Source organism: Schistocerca serialis, chromosome 1, assembly GCF_023864345.2.
Source record: "Schistocerca serialis cubense isolate TAMUIC-IGC-003099 chromosome 1, iqSchSeri2.2, whole genome shotgun sequence".
Lineage (NCBI taxonomy): Eukaryota > Metazoa > Arthropoda > Insecta > Orthoptera > Acrididae > Schistocerca > Schistocerca serialis.
The window spans coordinates 1,108,960,399-1,108,979,674 of record NC_064638.1 but is presented as its reverse complement, the minus strand read 5'-3'; the positions used below and the strand labels follow the sequence as shown (position 1 = coordinate 1,108,979,674).

The following is a 19,276-nucleotide window of genomic DNA, read 5'->3' as shown; positions in this document are numbered from 1 at the left end:
CTACATTCCATTATCCTCGTTTTGCTTTTGTTGATGTTCATCTTATATCCTCCTTTCAAGACACGTCCATTCCATTCAACTGCTCTTCCAAGTCCTTTGCTGTCTCTGACAGAATTACAATGTCATCGGCGAACCTCAAAGTTTTTATTTCTTCTCCATGAATTTTAATACCTACTCCGAATTTTTCTTTTGTTTCCTTTACCGCTTGCTCAATATACAGATTGAACAACATCGAGGAGAGGCTACAACCCTGTCTTACTCCCTTCCCAACCACTGCTTCCCATTCATGTCCCTCGACTCTTATAACTGCCATCTGGCTTCTGTACAAATTGTAAATAGCCTTTCGCTCCCTGTATTTTACCCCTGCCACCTTTAGAATTTGAAAGAGAGTATTCCAGTCAACACTGTCAAAAGCTTTTCTAAGTCTACAAATGCTAGAAACGTAGGTTTGCCTTTCCTTAATCTTTCTTCTAAGATAAGTTGTAAGGTCAGTATTGCCTCACATGTTCCAGTGTTTCTACGGAATCCAAACTGATCTTCCCCGAGGTTGGCTTCTACTAGTTTTTCCATTCGTCTGTAAAGAATTTGTGTTAGTATTTTGCAGCTGTGACTTATTAAATTGATAGTTCGGTAATTTTCACATCTGTCAACACCTGCTTTCTTTGGGATTGGAATTATTATATTCTTCTTAAAGTCTGAGGGTATTTCGCCTGTTTCATACTTCTTGCTCACCAGATGGTAGAGTTTTGTCAGGACTGGCTCTCCCAAGGCTGTCAGTAGTTCCAATGGAATGTTGTCTATTCCGGGGGCCTTGTTTCGACTCAGGTCTTTCAGTGCTCTGTCAAACTCTTCACGCAGTATCGTATCTCCCATTTCATCTTCATCTACATCCTCTTCCATTTCCATAATATTGTCCTCAAGTACATCGCCCTTGTATAGACCCTCTATATACTCCTTCCACCTTTCTGCTTTCCCTTCTTTGCTTAGAACTGGGTTTCCATCTGAGCTCTTGTTATTCATACAAGTCATTCTCTTATCTCCAAAGGTCTCTTTAATTTTCCTGTAGGCAGTATCTATCTTACCCCTAGTGAGATAAGCTTCTACATCCTTACATTTGTCCTCTAGCCATCCCTGCTTAGCCATTTTGCACTTCCTGTCGATCTCATTTTTGAGACGTTTGTATTCCTTTTTGCCTGCTTCATTTACTGCATTTTTATATTTTCTGCTTTCACCAATTAAATTCAATATTTCTTCTGTTACCCAATGATTTCTACTAGCCCTCGTCTTTTTACCTACTTGATCCTCTGCTGCCTTCACTATTTCGTTCCTCGAAGCTACCCATTCTTCTTCTACTGTATTTCTTTCCCCCATTCCTGTCAGTTGTTCCCTTATGCTCTCCCTGAAACTCTGTACAACCTCTGGTTCTTTCAGTTTATCCAGGCCCCATCTCCTTAATTTCCCACCTTTTTGATGTTTCTCCAGTTTTAATCTATAGTTCATAACCAATAGATTGTGGTCAGAGTCCACATCTGCCCCTGGAAATGTCTTAAAATTTAAGATTTGGTTCCTAAATCTCTGTCTTACCATTATATAATCTATCTGATACCTTTTAGTATCTCCAGGGTACTTCCATGTACACAACCTTCTTTCATGATTCTTGAACCAAGTGTTAGCTATGATTAAGTTATGCTCTGTGCAAAATTCTACCAGGCGGCTTCCTCTTGCATTTCTTAGCCCCAATCCATATTCGCCTACTACGTTTCCCTCTCTTCCTTTTCCTACTGTCGAATTCCAGTCACCCATAACTATTAAATTTTCATCTCCCTTCACTACCTGAATAATTTGTTTTATTTGATCATACATTTCTTCAATTTCTTCGTCATCTGCAGAGCTAGTTGGCATATAAACTTGTACTACTGTAGTAGGTGTGGGCTTCGTATCTATCTTGGCCACAATAATGCATTCACTATGCTGTTTGTAGTAGCTTTCCCGCATTCCTATCAATTATTAAACCTACTCCTGCATTACCCCTATTTGATTTTGTGTTTATAACCCTGTAGTCACCTGACCAGAAGTGTTGTTCCTCCTGCCACCGAACTTCACTAATTCCCACTATATCTAACTTTAACCTATCCATTTCCCTTTTTAAATTTTCTAACCTACCTGCCCGATTAAGGGATCTGACATTCCACGCTCCGATCCGTAGAACGCCAGTTTTCTTTCTCCTGATAACGACATCCTCTTGAGTAGTCCCCACCCGGATATCCCAATGGGGGACTATTTTACCTCCGGAATATTTTACCCAAGAGGACGCCATCATGATTTAATCATACAGTAAAGCTGCATGCCCTCGGGAAAAATTATGGCTGTAGTTTCCCCTTGCTTTCAGTCGTTCACAGTACCAGCACAGCAAGGCCGTTTTGGTTATTGTTACAAGGCCAGATCAGTCAATCATCCAGACTGTTGCCCTTGCAACTACTGAAAAGGCTGCTGCCCCTCTTCAGGAACCACACGTTTGTCTGGCCTCTCAACAGATACCCCTCCGTTGTGGTTGCACCTACGGTACGGCTATCTGTATCGCTGAGGCACGCAAGCCTCCCCACCAACGGCAAGGTCCATGGTTCATGGGGGAGGGGGGGATTGGTACTAGATAAAACCAATAAAAGAAAATGGAGAAGATCCAAAGAAGAGCATCATGTTTGGTTACATGTTCATTTAGTAAGCATAAAAGTATCGGAGAGATGATCATCCAGCTCCACTGGCAGACGACGCAAGAGAGGCATTCTGAATCATGTTGTTGTTTATTGTTAATGTTCTGAGAGAATACTTTCCAAGAAGATCAACAAATATATTGCTTCCCCCTACATACATTTTTCAAAAAGACCATAGAGATAAAATTAGAGAGATCTGAGTCCAGACAGAGGCTTACCGTAATCATTCTTCTCACCAACTATTTACGACTGGAACAGGAAGGGAGAAATGTCAGTGGTACACAAAGTACCCTCTGCCACACACCACAAGGTGGCTTGCAGATTATTGATGTAGGTGTAGAAACTGTGTAAACATGGGTTGTCCCTCCAGGTATTGAGGAGAACCTTCCATATATTGTTTTTTTTTTTTTTTTCTTTTTTTTCTCTTTTTTTTCCATTGAGGAGAGCCTTCCATAATTTTTTTTCCCATAAGAAGTTTTCAATCCACTTTTAGCTGTTATTTCATGGAGGTTTGCAACGCAGTTTATAGCTTCTTCTCCATTGTTTGAAAAGATTGCTGTATCAGCTGCTTAAGCCAAACGTCATAACTGAATTTTAGTTTCACTTACAAGGGGAGGCCGCCAATTGTGAAATTCAGATTCGATTCATACTGCGCATAATAAAAGCTCATGGCCAGAGGTGTAATGTGGCAAAGCACCAAGATGCACTTTTCAGCCGTTGTCGAGAAAATCTACAGTTAAAAGAAACCGTTGCAGTGAAATACTCTCTATGATTAATACTTTTCTACAGCGTCGTGGCACAGCGGTAAGCGCTCGGGTTCGTAATCCGAAGGTCGCCGGATTGAATCTCGCCCCATGCAACTTTTTTTTTTTTTTTTTTTTTTAGTATTTGTTTCTTCTAATTCTTGTAATTCAAATGTGTATACACACACACACACACACACACACACACACACACACACACACACACACATATATATATATATAATTCTCGGCAATCAGTTGCAACAATTATGCGTATAATAAGTTGTTGAAAGTCGTTTGTCGTGGAAAAACTCTCGACTTCAAACATCATTATGTTTTCCGCAAACAAAGTTGTATTTCACAAATGTTATTAATTGTCTTCATAATGTTTACCACGTATAGTTAACGGAAGACGTAGAAACGATATTCCGAAACGAATACGTATAGCGTAATTCAAATGTTCGAATTAGAATAGATACCCAAGAACACAAATTTGCTGTGGCCTGTATGAAATATGAACTCCGTTACTCGCTCGTTACACTTGAAGGACAGATGTTGAATGGGCCGAAACGAGCCACCGCATAACAGCGTAGTTGCCTCCTAACTTCGAAAGAAGGTAGATGCGGTCCCTAGCGCAGCTTGTAACATCGTCGAAAATCAGTGCGGACATGAGAGCTTTGGTACACCCTGTTAAACAAACGGAAAAATGGAGGCGGTACAATTGGAGAGCGATCCGCCTTCACCAACATGCATAAGCATTTCATTAATAGTTTGTGTGTGTGTGTGTGTGTGTGTGTGTGTGTGTGTGTGTGTGTGTGTGTGTGTGAATACATTTGAATTACAAAAAACTAATAACAAAAAAAGATGCATGGCGCAAGATTCGATCCGGCGACCTTTGGATTACGAACCCGAGCGCTTACCGCTGCGCCACGACGCTGTAGAAAATTATTAATCGTAGAGAGTATTTCACTGTAACGGTTTCTTTTAACTGTCGATTTTCTCGACAACAGCTGAGAAGTGCATCTTGGTGCTTCGCCACATTACACCTCTGGCCATGAGCTTTTATTATGCGCAGTATGAATCGAATCTGAATTTCACAATTGGCGGCCTCTCCTTGTTAGTAAAATGTCGTGCGACTAGGGCCTCCCGTTGGATAGACTGTTCGCCGGGTGCAAGTCTTTCAATTTGAGGCCACTCCAGCGACTTGGACGTTGATGGGGATGAAATGATGATGATTGGGACAACACAACACCCAGTCCCTGAGTGGAGAAAATCTATTCAGGTTTCCTTGTTTTCTATTCACTTTAAACTCTTCCATTGTATAAAACAGTTTAATCTATCTGTTGAATCATATGCCTAATTTGGAGTCTACAAGGCTGATCAACTTTCATTTGCCCTTACAAATTTGTAAGACAAATTTCACAATTGGTGGCCTCCCCTTGTTAGTAAAATGTCGTGCGACTAGGGCCTCCCGTTGGATAGACTGTTCGCCGGGTGCAAGTCTTTCAATTTGACGCCACTCCAGCGACTTGCACGTTGATGGGGATGAAATGATGATGATTGGGACAACACAACACCCAGTCCCTGAGTGGAGAAAATCTATTCAGGTTTCCTTGTTTTCTATTCACTTTAAACTCTTCCATTGTATAAAACACTTTAATCTATCTGTTGAATCATATGCCTAATTTGGAGTCTACAAGGCTGATCAACTTTCATTTACCCTTACAAATTTGTAAGACAGCCACAAGACTTAGAATTTATTCCACACAGGATCTACCTTTTCTAAAAACCTGCTTGATATTCACCAATTTAATGGTTGTTTATGCTTCAAGCTTTTTAAGTACATTTTTAAAAGAATTCTGTAAGTAACTAGTAGTAATGAAATCCCTCTGTATTTACTTATATCTGCTTTTTTGTTTAATGGGTAGATAATAGCACACTACCAGTCTTTAGGGATGGTTTCCTCCAGCCAAATATCTACAAGAACCTTGTGAATTTTCTGTGTAAGGCTTTGACTATGTATTTTCCACCTTTCTGGTACTATCCCATCTTCCACTGGAATTTTATTGATTATAAATTCATATATTTCGTTGTCAACTCATTCTAAGAAATTCTGTTTCTGTGCTTGGTTTGGATTTCTCAAATGTGAACTTGAGATGAGAGATTCGTGATTTAAAAGATATTTAACACACACAGTATTGGGGAGAGGGGGGGGTGAGGTGGAGACTTTGTGCTCACCATTTGGAAATATTGTAATCTAGTTGGTTACTTCATATTTCAAAATTTTGAAAAACAAATATTTGTTGTTTTAAATGACTTCTTTTACCAAATTCCACAAGTGTTTGAAATTTTTCAGTTAAATATAACCCAAAAATTTAAGTCTCAGTAGTAAATGTCACTTTCTCCAATGAATGTCATATTCAATATTTTCAGTCTCAGGACCTTACCTATGCATCAGTTTCTCTTTATGTACTTTGTTATTGCTATGAGTGCACTAAAAGATATTTTCAGGCTGTGGACCCTACTTACACATCAGTATCTCTTTAGAAAATATATTTTTAATAAAGGTCAAAACCAATGAATGAAATTTAGTCATATTTTTTTTATAGTGGGCATAAAGTACAGCTCCCCCCCCCCCCCCCCCCCCCTCCCCTCCCTATTGGTCATGCACATTTTGGAAAATGCATTGTTATCATTATGGTTAAAGTAGTTTGCTATGAGTTTACAACTATCTTTATTATTTATTTCCAGAGTCCCATCTGGTCATCAACAAACAGGGACTGAGTTGACAGTGCTTCTCTAAAACTTCTGTAGCAATTCCACAATTACTTTTCTTGAACTCTTGTTCTATTTCAGCTAATCTGGCTTTATCATAATAGCAATTTAGAGATCAGTTTCTAGAGTGCAGTGATACCATACCATTTTTGTGGCACTGTATGGGACTTAGTATTATTATTATTCAAAATTGACTACATGTACTTTATCTCCTACTTTCCCATTTTGTAGTTTGCAAATAATCAAAAGTATTGTGGTATCACTTAAACTTAGTAATAGTAATTGCTTTATGGGTAAACGAAAAAGCCACGGAATTGGTAGTAATTCTGGGAGATTGAAATGACACATGAGCACTAAAATGTTTTGAATGGCACAGAAAAAATAACAGCCATTCTCCACCATGTAGTGTCACACAGTGTATTGAGTAATGATACATCATCCTCCACAAATGAAGAACTAGGATTTTTTTTTAAATTCTATGTTTCCATTTGCAGGAAGAAGTAATGGGAAGAATTGGATACAGCATTAACATCATAATCTTACATGAATCTGTACCTGGGTGATTCAAAAAATTTTCTCTTTGCAAGTGAGACAAGTATTATCAACAAAAGTAATCAGTTTTTGGAAACATAATTGGATAGATAAAAATATCTACTCACCATGAAGTGGCAGGGGGAAACACACATAAAAGTTAAAGAAATGTGTAAGATTTCAGAGTAAGTGGCTCCTCCTCCTGGCAGAAGTGTTGAAGGGGAAGGGAAAGGGATGAAGGAAAGGGAAAATTCTATTTCCTAAATCTCATCAGTGCTTTTGCTTCCCCTTCAACACTTCTGCCAGAAGAAGGAGCCACTGGGTTGGAAAGCTTGCACATTTCTATAATCTTTATTTGTGTTTCTTCTTGCTGATGCTTGATGATCAGATCTTTTTTTTATTCAAGTATATTATAAGTGTTATTGTGAAAGACATGGAGTGTACTGTGAATGATCTAGCTAATTGAATAGTCATAAAAATCAGCAAGTGGCCTTCAGAAAACAGATTAATGCTGAACAGCAACAAAACACAATAAGTACAGTTTATGATACAGCATTCTTGTGAAAGTTAAATTTTATTCTCCCAATACTGCTAAACAGTCATGAAGCCAGCCATTTTAAATTCTTAGAACTGAGGATGGATGGAAAGTTTTCTTAGAAGTATCTCATTCAAGATTTTATGTTCATACTGAATGTTGCTGTCTTTACAGTAAGAACAATGTCCACCATCTCTGAATCTGAAACAAAAGAGCATTGTTGTTTTACTTACTTTCACTCTATTATCTCCAATGATATCTCATTCTGGATCAGCTCTATTCACTCATCAAGATTAATCTTAGCCCAGGAAAGAGCAATAGACAGATATGTGGTATCAGTTCATGAAGTTCACGTTAGTTGCTGTTCAAGTGTCTCAGAATTCTAACTGTGTAATGTACTCCATCATAGGATTTCTTGCCGACAGTATTGACTCTTTCAGAAGAAACTGGAATACCCAGTCACTGAACACTAGGTGGAAGAGCAATTTGCACTTGGATAACATTTCCCTTAGCACTGTACAGAAAGGTATACACTATTCAGCAGCTTTCATTTTCATCAGTCTTCCGGCAAAACTAAAAAAAAAGGGTGATAGACCTCAAGTTTTCAAATCTAGGTTGAAAGGTTTCCTATGGCATACTCCTATTCTGTAAAGTAGTTTTCCTCACAGTAGTTGGGAAATTTTCTCTGCATGTGTACTCTCTCATGATTTTTCATGTTCTGTTAATTCTTTATTTTTTTAAGATTATAATCAGAATTTTGTAAATTAGGAGTAGGTACTGAATTTTTCAATGACCAGGTAGCTTGGACTGAATGGTGCTATGGAACCTGATAAATTAAATAAATTACTCATCATATGAAAATTGAGAGCTAAAATGTGAATACCTGCAATTTCTTTAGCTTTCCTGGCACATCATTTTGCAGCTTCATTTTTTTTTACTGCACCATTTATCTTGGTGACAACAAACAAACAAAAATACTGTATTTGACCTGTAGACACCAAATAAAATTCCATTTCAGTGCCCTTGTAAATTCTTATTCTGTGGCTCCTCTTTTTACAAAGAGGGCATAACTAGTCTGAATGTCACATGTTGTATGGTACTGAAACCATATTCTTGCCTTTCATTGATCCTATTTGTCCAATAAACACATCCCACAAGAGTAAGAAAAATCTTTCAGCTTGCTTCTGTCACCACCTTCTACCTCTTGGAGTGTCTTAATCTTTTCATTAATTGCCTTATAATTTTACCTTCTTGCTTTCCATTATGCAACTCTGTCCACTGTCCCTGCCAACCTGATTAATTGGATATTTCACAGCCATTTCGACAAAATTGTCATCCACTTTACTTTGATTCTATCAACTTTTTTTAAGCTACTGCAAACCATAACATGATGAATATCTTGTCCTTCTAGCATCTACATCATTTCTTCTTTGAAATACTATGTGGCTCAGTAGCCTTCATTCCTAAAATCATCTTAGTGCATAAATCTGAGTTCTTGTCTTTTTACTGTAATATTATAGGCTAATATCACTTCTGAAATCCTTTTTTTCTTTATTGGCAGTTCAGGTAGACTATAATTTCTTTTTATTATTTTATATCCTGATCGAGTATCATTTACTAATACATCATTTGAGGGCAGATTATACTTACGGTTTTTCCTTAAATCTCTCTCTCTCTCTCTCTCTCTCTGCATCCCTCATTTTTATACAAATCATCTTTTGTTCTTTCTTTCTGTATGTCTCCTGTTGTTTTGCTCTTTTCAGATCAGGTTAGGCCTCTGATCTAGCCAAATCTACCATCTAACCCCAGTGAATTATTGCCTCAGTGTCTCCCTTTATTGTATGGAATCCACTGTTTAAATCTGCATTCTTTCTTCATTATAGCCACCCTTCCATACACTTCTCTTTGTGAACTGATGCCTAATTGTCCAAGGTACATAACTGGTCCAAAGTGAGCAATATATCGTCTAGCTTACCCCTGCGTAGTTATTTTTCTGGATTAGTATATGGAAATTCTGTTAGTACTATTGACAGCAAATCCACTGCTCAGAGTAGAATCTCATGGTAAAAATACATTTAACAGAACTGTTGACATAAATTGCAGTAGCTTTCAGACCACTTGTAAAAACTTTCAGCCCTGAAATTGGTGGCTTGCTTGCTACCTGATCAATGATGTTTCAGAAGAATTTTAATAAATTCTCCATTTTGAAGAAGTTGCGCCTGCTCCCATTGATGAAAAGGTTAATGCTTCACTTACTGGCCTGCTAAAAGTATCTCTAATGTTTCTCCAGTTATCTCATCATTCAGAAGAACATCTTCAACTATTTTACAAACTACACAGAATGTAAATTTTCTCATTTTGAAAACTTTGAACTTTGCACATGTTCAGGTTGTGTTCATCCCTGCTCCATCTCATTTATCTTTTATACCCATAGCATACAATAAACATTTGCTTGGCTCTTAACTTCTTGCTCCAGAATAACAGCTTGATATCACATTTGATTATACACTTACGAAAAAAAATTCAACACTAAAGAATAATTAATGTACAGAAATGAAATTTCAAGAATACATTTATCTAGGTAACACATTTAAGTGATGAACATTGAAAGACCACAGGTTTATGTAAACTTGAGGTAAGTGATTGCAAATGTGAAATACTGATACATTAATAACTGGTATAACCACCAGAATGTTGAATGCAAGCATGCAGACATGCATCTGTTGTGTTGTACTGGTGTTGGATGTCAGTTTAGGGGATGGAGTGCCATACCTGTTGCACTTGATTGGTCAATACCTTGTTCAAACTCACTGAAGTGTTGATAATGGCATCTTTGTCACCTTAAAAGCATTTTTGACTAACATCAACCACCATGTCCTATCTCAAAGGTAACTAATGCTCTCAACCATTACAGCGTGCATTTAAAGCAATCTTGATTTGCATCCCATAATGGTACTACTAGCACCACTCTTATGTGACTGGCATGAAATTTGAACAGACATCATCTTTCAGGTGTAGAAGCACACCTACCAACTTTTGTTTATGTTGCACCACTGCTTCTGGGGTGTTGCGTTTTTTTTTTTTTTTTTTTTTTTTTTTTTTTTGTTTCTTTTTTCCTTTCTTTTTCCCCACCATTGAAGATTTTGTCAGTTTCCATCCCCTATAACTGATTGTGTTCTGGACACTAGATCAGTTCTAAATCTACAGCTATACAATGCATCCACATAAGGGTGTGGTAGTGGATACTTCACATTGTATAGTTTTACTGTCAGATCATTTCCTTTTCCTCTGCCCTCATTTACCTCTTACTGTCTGGATGCTAACATGACATGGGTTATAACAAAATATTTTATTCCAAAAGTGATCTGATCTCAACTATGTTGACTGTGTTTTGTACGGATTAACACTTTTCTTTGTCTGTACTAAGGAAATTAAGGAGACCATTACATAATCTGCATTAGCCCAAACTCTGTTACGCATGAATGCTTTATCAAAAGGAAAATTCACTTGAGCAAACTGTAAGTTTACAAGAAGATGAAATTCCAAGTACTGCTCACAGATCAATATAAGAGCAGAAAAAAAACTTTGTTACTATTCATTAAAAAGAGAATTAACTGAAGGGCTGGTTCATATGTAGCAGTAGTTGGTACTTTATTGGACACACTGCTGTTTGAGGCCACAAAACTGACTTACTGAGTGATTTATGTTGAACTCGTATTTTTTAAAATGTTTTATGTAAGTGAAATACTAGTACTGGTGAAACTCACATCAAACAATTTGGTTTTACTTTTAATTTGTAAACAAACATTTCAATGTATAATTTACTACTGCTGTACTTTGGTTGTTCATTTTGGTTTTAGTATGCCTCTGTTCAGTGTCATACTAAAAGCTGTACTCACAACTGAGTAATGTTGAACAAATTCAGAAGCAGCATGATTCCAGTCCCCATCCCTACATCTGTTCAAATACTCTGCAAGATACTATGCATAAATGAGCAAACTGTACAAGTGCATTGCAGAGGGTACTTCCTGCCCTATTTCAGTAGGCCCTATTTCAGTAAAGCGAGTGAAAACTGACTGGCTGTGCACTCTAATCTCTTTTATATTGTTCTCATTGTGCCTATGTCTGATGTACAATGAGAACAGTGCCTAAATATTATCAGTTCATCATCTTCTTCTTCTTCTTCTTCTTCTTCTTCTTCTCCTCCTCCTCTCTCTCTCTCTCTCTCTCTCTCTCTCTCTCTCTCTCTCTCTCTTTTTAAGTATCTGGTCAGGAGATATAAAATACAGCTGTGAGCTGTGGTGCAGGCATTGTGTGGTAAGAGTTAGCATTGTTGGCTGGCATGCTCTGCAAGTTACCTGTTCAAAGCTGAGCAGCAGCAATTATTTGATATTTAGCACCTATCATTTCTGGAAGGTTCTTGAAATATTTTATGTGTGTAAATTCTGAAATATTCAATGTCTGTATAAATACCAGCATTCTGGAACATTCAAATAGCTGCACTCTCTGTCCATGAAGTCAGTTCTGTTCTGGCTGTACATTGGTGTTGGTAATAAACATGCTTTCATTTCTAAGCATTGTACTTCATTGATGACCCTGCTTTCATATTTGGACTTGAGTGTGGTTACCATATGATACTGTTTGGTGGAGATGTCTAAACACCTATATCATTGTGGCTTAAATTAGGCAACATAAAGCAGTTGTCTTCACAGACAGGAACCAGTATACAAGCAATGCATCATTCATAAGATCTGTATATTCAGGAGATAGATGCAGTACAAAACAACAGTAGGTCAAATGTACATCAGGCCTCCATCAGTGTTTTCCAGGGACATTGGTCAGGATCTGTTTCCTTGATATTCTGACCCCACTTGATGTATTCTTCTGTCATTGTAACATCCTTTACCATGTTGTCAGCTTCTGTCGAACTAAGATTCACAATGTGTGTGACAGTCAAGGAGAACTTTGGGTCACTAACTGTCATGAGCAGCCACAACTCATCTGTAAAGTTATGTGAGTTGGAACAGCCAAACCAGTCCAGGAGGGCAGGGTGTGTCACTGATGAAGAGTTGTGCTCCACTATCACTACAGACAGTGCAGTGCAGGAAGCCACTAATGAACTGCCGATATGATCTGGCCTCATTGAGGAACAACGCCAGTGAATGATAGCCATTCTGGGTGAATTTTTGTATACTTTCAAATCTGGAATGGAGGGAAGACAGAACAAGCAGCCCATGGTAAAACACCATATCAACACTGTGGATTATGCACCAACTAGTCAGCACCAACTAGCCAGCACTCAAATAGCATGTCACTGGTTGAATGAAGGATAATCTGAGTTGAAGTGGAGAAGTGCTGCAAGATGACATCAGCGAACCTTCAGAGAGTCCTTAGTCCTCTCCTGTGGTTCTAGTGAAGAAGATCGATGGCACATAGTGTTTCTGCATTGACTACTGATGACTGAACAGCCATGAAGAAAGATGTCTAACCATGACTGCAAATTGGTGACATCCTAGAAAGCTTGAAAGGAGCAAGTATATCTCAGCTATGGACATTCAGCTGGGCTACTGGTAGACTGAAGTTGACGAGGCTCACTGGGAAAAGACTGCCTTCATAACTCCTGATGGACTCAGAGCTCAAAGCTAGGGTGTTTGGACTATTCAGCACTTCAGCCACCTTTCAATATATGATGGACAATCCGCTTTGACACCTTAGATGGATGATGTGTCTTTGCTATCTGGATGGTTTTGCCATTTTTTTGAAGACATCTGAAGAACATCTAAGCTACCTGACAACCATGTTGAAATGGGTTCAGATTGCAGTTCTTGACCTGAGTCAGAAAAAATGACCTTCCATCACCCAAGAAATAAAAATCCTGGGGAATATAGTGAATTGTGATTAAGTCTGTCCCAATCCAGAGAAAATGAGAGCAGTCACAGATTTTCATACTGCTCAGCCCATTCATGATGTGAGAAGTTTCCCTGGAATGTCCTCACACTATGGGCAATTGGTAAATTACTTCTGTACCAAAGCATGTCTCTCGCAAGAACTACTGCAGGTAGATGCCAAAGTTTCCTGAAAAAGCACAATAAAGATCTTTACTTATCCTTAAGGAAGTACTTACATCTTCTCCAGTTCTAGCAGTGTGTGATTAAAATGCTGAGACAGAACTTCACACTGACATTGATGGTTTTTGGATAGGGGATGTTCCAGTACAAATACAGGAAGATACTGAAATGGTGACAGCTTATGCTTCCAGAGTACTTTCCAAGACCAAGATGAACTACTCTACAACTGAGAAAGAGTACCTTGCAGTTGTCTGGGCTATCATTAAATTTCAGCTGTATTTATTTGGTAAACCATTCACTACTGTGACAAATCACCATTCTCTATACTAGCTTACTAGCCTGAAAAATCCGTTATGTTGACATAAGATAAGCCTTGAGGCTTCAGAAGCACAATGATGTCACAGTATTCTACAAAAGTGGACGCAAACACATGGATGCTGACTTTCAAGGAATGCTTTGGCAGCACACAGTGACAGGGATGAAATCCCAGTCATCAGTGCATTAAAAGACATTGCTGCTGAATAGAGGGAAGTTCCATTACTGCTGACAACCACTGAAACCTTGAAAATAGGAGGAGGAACCAACCAAAGGAGAATTCCAATTAATAAATGGTGCCTTTTATTAGAGTAACTATGAATTGATGGGGCAGAAATGGTTGCTCGTCGTCCCAGAATACCTATGGGCAAGTATCCTGAAGTACTTCCATGACGCTTCAACATTTGATCACCTGGGATTTGTGAAGACTCCAGGTATCAGTGGCCAGCTTGTTACCAATTTGTTACACACTATGTAACCCACTGGTAGGAATACCAATGTTGGAAGCACATGCCACAGTTACCTCTGAGGCATATGGTACCAATCAAACCGGCAGCAGAGCCATTCCACTAAACTAGAGACAGCTTCTTTGGGAGATTTCTAACATCAGCAAATGAAAATCATAGATAATAGTCAGCACTGACTACCTCACCTGCTATGCTGTCACCAAAGCTGTGCCAACTGCTGAAGCTCCATATATCGCAAAGTTCCTTGCAGAAAACATTATTCTGAAGTACAGAGCACTCTGTGTGATGATCTCTGTTCATGGAAAAGTTTTCCATTTGAGACTGTTCCCAGAGGTAATTTCACATTGTTGCATCACTCACAGAGTGAAAAGTGCCTGTGATCCACAGATCAATGACCTCACAGAACACATTGCTGAGACGTTGGCAGATATGCTCCTGATGTACGTTGATGTTAAATGGAGAGATTGGATACAGTACTATCCATTGTGACATTACTTACAATGTAGTGAAGCTTTACACCGTTCTTTCTGCTCCATGGTCATAAGGCTGAATTCACAATCGATACTCTGTTCCCATTTCAACCAGGTCAATACTTAAGGCTGGCTATGTGAAACATCTCATCACCAGGACCAAGGAAGCAAGACAGCTGATGCACTTATGGACCCTGGTTGCCCAGCAAGGAGACTGGGAATGCTATAACATAAAGTACCAGCTAGTGATATGCAGCCTGGGAAACTTGGTATGGGCTTTTACTCTTATGTGAGTATCAGAAAAGTTACTGGAGTGCTACTTTGGGCTACATAATATTCTTCGTCACCTGTTGGGCATCACTGGGTGTACTGGGATGAGATGGGAGCGCAGGATGGGGTGAGGCGGGAGACAAGGAGGTGGTTGGGAGAGAAGCATTTAACACATCATGGGAGAGTGGGAAGCCGTCTGTGGGCTACCTAGGGATGCAGGTAGAGGGTGCAGATAGCAGACAGCTGGGCGTGTAATTTCATAAACTAGTCTCACCCCACTGCACTCCGCACCCTCATCTCACCCCAATGCACTCACCGTGGTCCAGGAAAGAGCTGGCAGTCAACTAAGCACAATGCATGGCTGTGCATGGCTGTCTCAGGCATAAGCTAGGAAAGCTCTGTACATTTTGTTCCTGCACCTATTGACAATGCAGCACTTCTGCCTTTAGGTGAGTCATCTCCTTTATTCATAAATGATTCATAATTCTCAACCCAAACTGTCCGTGCATTAACATATGAAGTTGAGGATTTTGACCCTTCACCAAGAGAACAAAAGCTGAGAAGTATCACCCATGTCCAGATCAAGCCCTACTGCAATCTAGAGGTGCATATTGATGATGGGAATTTCAAGGACACTAAAGATTCATTTGGCGATTGTGAAGCTTCAATAGGAGGGTCTATCTTCGGTGCTCACAATAGGGAAGAGGATGTAACAAAACAAGCAGAAATCAGGGATCTTTCAGTTCTGCCATACAGAGGACCATTAACAGGATCTAGAACCAGGGTACTGTAGTTGGCTTCAATGAGAATTTCTGAAACAGTGGGTCATTTTTCTCCAGGAGAAGATGCAACATCACAACCTGTGGTGCATGTAGTGTGGTGTAGGTCTTAGCACTGCTGGCTGACATGCTGTGGGTCACCAGTTCACATCCAGCCTCCAGAAATTGTTTGTTATGTAGCATTTCTAGAAGGTTCTTGAAATAACTTTTGTTTATAATGTTTATATATTCTGTAATTTTCTGTTTTTGTATAAACACCAGTATTTTCAAATATTTGATGTCTGTGCAAATAACTGTGCTCTCCAATATTACTCTCACATATGTGCTGCTGGACTGTCCATTTGAGACATTTGTCTGAGAATGCGTTCATTATTATTTCACATGTCTGTTTACCAACATCACTAGTAATGTACATTTAGCTTTCCCAGTTGAGACAAGGCAAATTAAAGTCATGGTCTACATGTACCATATGCTCGGTGTATTTTGGTGCTATTGATTTTAGGCATTTTTGAATGAATATGTGATCAATGCACCTGGATCTGACTTGTCAGAAATGTCAAATTCACTAGATGTGCTTGATGCTGTAAACATTCCACCTTAATGGGTATCTAATAATCATCTTAACAATAAATGATCTATGTTTTGATATTTCTTTGCTTTCTACTCCAGAGTATATCCTGCTATAAGTAGTCAGTATTATGTGTGTGAGAGTGTTTTCTTAGAAAGAGGCAAGTTCTGGAACTTTATTACAAACATAGTGATAGTTAACAACTATTGTTTTAGTATTTTGAATATTCATATTTGATATACTGGAAGATTTAATAACTGGTTTCTCAGGCGGGATTTTTTGTCCATGAATTTGATGTCTGCCATAAGCTAGTAGTACTAGTAGTAGTAGTAGTAGTAGTAATGTAATAACACTGTTCTGCTGTACTATTTGCTAACAGTAAGTAATTTCACCGTATTTTTCATAAATAAAAAGTATGTCCTTGACTTATTTCTGCATCGCAGGCACCCCTCACTGCAGGACTCATGAAATAAAATTAATGTACTGTAATAGTTAGAACAATGCTCCAAGGCAACAGATTTGATATGATTCCACAAGTGAGGCTAGCCGTCATCACCATTTCTGCCAATCTGTGGAAATAACTAAGGGTATACTTAGATCCTATGCAGCTGTTGTCATTTGTGGCCCCCTGAGTAACAATCTCCTCCCATGATGGTATTTCCCTCTTATGAGTTGTTATACACTATCCTGTGCAAGCTCCTTCATCTCTCAGTACCTACTGCAGCCTACATCCTTCTGAATCTGCTTATTGTATTCATCTCTAGGTCTCCCTCTATGACTTTTACCCTCCACGCTTCCCTGCAATACTAAATTGGTGATCCTAGATGCCTCAGAACATATCCTACCAACCGATCCCTTCTTCTAGTCAAGTTGTGCCACAAACTCCTCTTCTCCCCTATTCTATTCAATGCCTCCTCATTAGTTATGTGATCTACCCATCTAATCTTCAGCATTCTTCTGCAGCACCACATTTTGAAAGCTTCTATTCTCTTCTTGTCCAAACTATTTACCGTCCATATTTCACTTCCATACATGGCTACACTCCATACAAATACTTTCAGAAACGACTTCCTGACACTTAAATCCACACTCGATGTTAACAAATTTCTCTTCTTCAGAAACACTTTCCTTGCCATTGCCAGTCTACATTTAATATCATCTCTACTTCGACCATCATCAGTTATTTTGCACCCCAAATAGCAAAACTCCTTTACTACTAAGTGTCTCATTTCCTAATCTAATTCCCTCAGCATCACCCGATTTAATTTGACTACATTCCATTATCCTCGTTTTGCTTTTGTTGATGTTCATCTTATATCCTCCTTTCAAGACACGTCCATTCCATTCAACTGCTCTTCCAAGTCCTTTGCTGTCTCTGACAGAATTACAATGTCATCGGCGAACCTCACGGTTTTTATTTGTTCTCCACGGATTTTAATACCTACACTGAGTTTTTCTTTTGTTTCCTTTACTGCTTGCTCAATATAAAGATTGAATAACTTTGGGGAGAGGCTACAACCCTGTCTCACTCCCTTCCCAATCACTACTTCCCTTTCATGTCCCTCGACTCTTATAACTGCCATCTGGTTTCTGTACAAATTGTAAATAGCCTTTCGCTCGCTGTATTTTACCCCTCCCACTTTTAGAATTTGAAAGAGAGTATTCCAGTCAACATTGTCAAAAGCTTCCTCTAAGTCTACAAATGCTAGAAACATAGGTTTGCCTTTCCTTAATCTATTTTCTAAGATAAGTTGTAGGGTCAGTATTGCTTCATGTGTTCCAATATTTCTACGGAATCCAAACTGATCTTCCTCGAGGTCAGCTTCTACCAGTTTTTCCATTCGCCTGTAAAGAATTCGTGTTAATATTTTGCAGCCTTGACTTATTAAACTGATAGTTCGGTAATTTTCACATCTGTCAACACCTGCTTTCTTTGGTATTGGAATTATTATATTCTTCTTGAAGTCTAGGGGTATTTCACCTGTCTCATACACTTTGCTCACTAGATGGTAAAGTTTTGTCAGGACTGGCTCTCCCAAGGCTGTCAGTAGTTCTAATGGAATGTTGTCTACTCGCAGGGCCTTGTTTCGACTCAGGTCTTTCAGTGCTCTGTCAAACTCTTCATGCAGTATCATATCTCCCATTTCATCTTCATCTACATCCTCTTCCATTTCCATAATATTGCCCTGAAGTACATTGCTCTTGTATAGACCGCCTATATATTCCTTCCACCTTTCTGCTTTCCCTTCTTTGCTTAGAACTGGGTTTCCATCTGAGCTCTTGATATTCATGCAAGTGGTTCTCTTTTTTCTAAAGGTCTCTTTAATTTTCCTGTAGGCAGTATCTATCTAACCTTAGTGATATACGCCTCTACATCCTCACATTTGTCCTCTAGCATTCCTGCTTAGCCATTTTGCACTTCCTGTCGATATCATTTTTGAAACGTTTGTATTCCTTTTTGCCTGCTTCACTTACTGCATTTTTGTATTTTCTCCTTTCATCAATTAAATTCAGTATGTTTTCTGTAACCCAAGGACTTCTACTTGCCCTCGTCTTTTTACCTACTTGATCCTCTGCTGCCTTCACTATTTCATTCCTCGAAGCTACCCATTCTTCTTCTACTGTATTTCTTTCCCCCATTCCTGTCAGTTGTTCCCTTATGCTCTCCCTGAAACTCTGTACAACCTCTGGTTCTTTCAGTTTATCCAGGCCCCATCTCCTTAATTTCCCACCTTTTTGATGTTTCTCCAGTTTTAATCTATAGTTCATAACCAATAGATTGTGGTCAGAGTCCACATCTGCCCCTGGAAATGTCTTAAAATTTAAAATTTGGTTCCTAAATCTCTGTCTTACCATTATATAATCTATCTGATACCTTTTAGTATCTCCAGGGTACTTCCATGTACACAACCTTCTTTCATGATTCTTGAACCAAGTGTTAGCTATGATTAAGTTATGCTCTGTGCAAAATTCTACCAGGCGGCTTCCTCTTGCATTTCTTAGCCCCAATCCATATTCGCCTACTACGTTTCCCTCTCTTCCTT

The 19,276-nt window shown here is 38.8% G+C and overlaps 1 protein-coding gene across 6 annotated transcripts in view; it reads left to right on the top strand.

The window, feature by feature from the left end:
- Positions 1–19,276, top strand: part of LOC126416648 (uncharacterized) — a 119,034-nt gene that overhangs the window by 85,705 nt on the left and 14,053 nt on the right. The gene's annotated exons all lie outside the window — the stretch shown is intronic.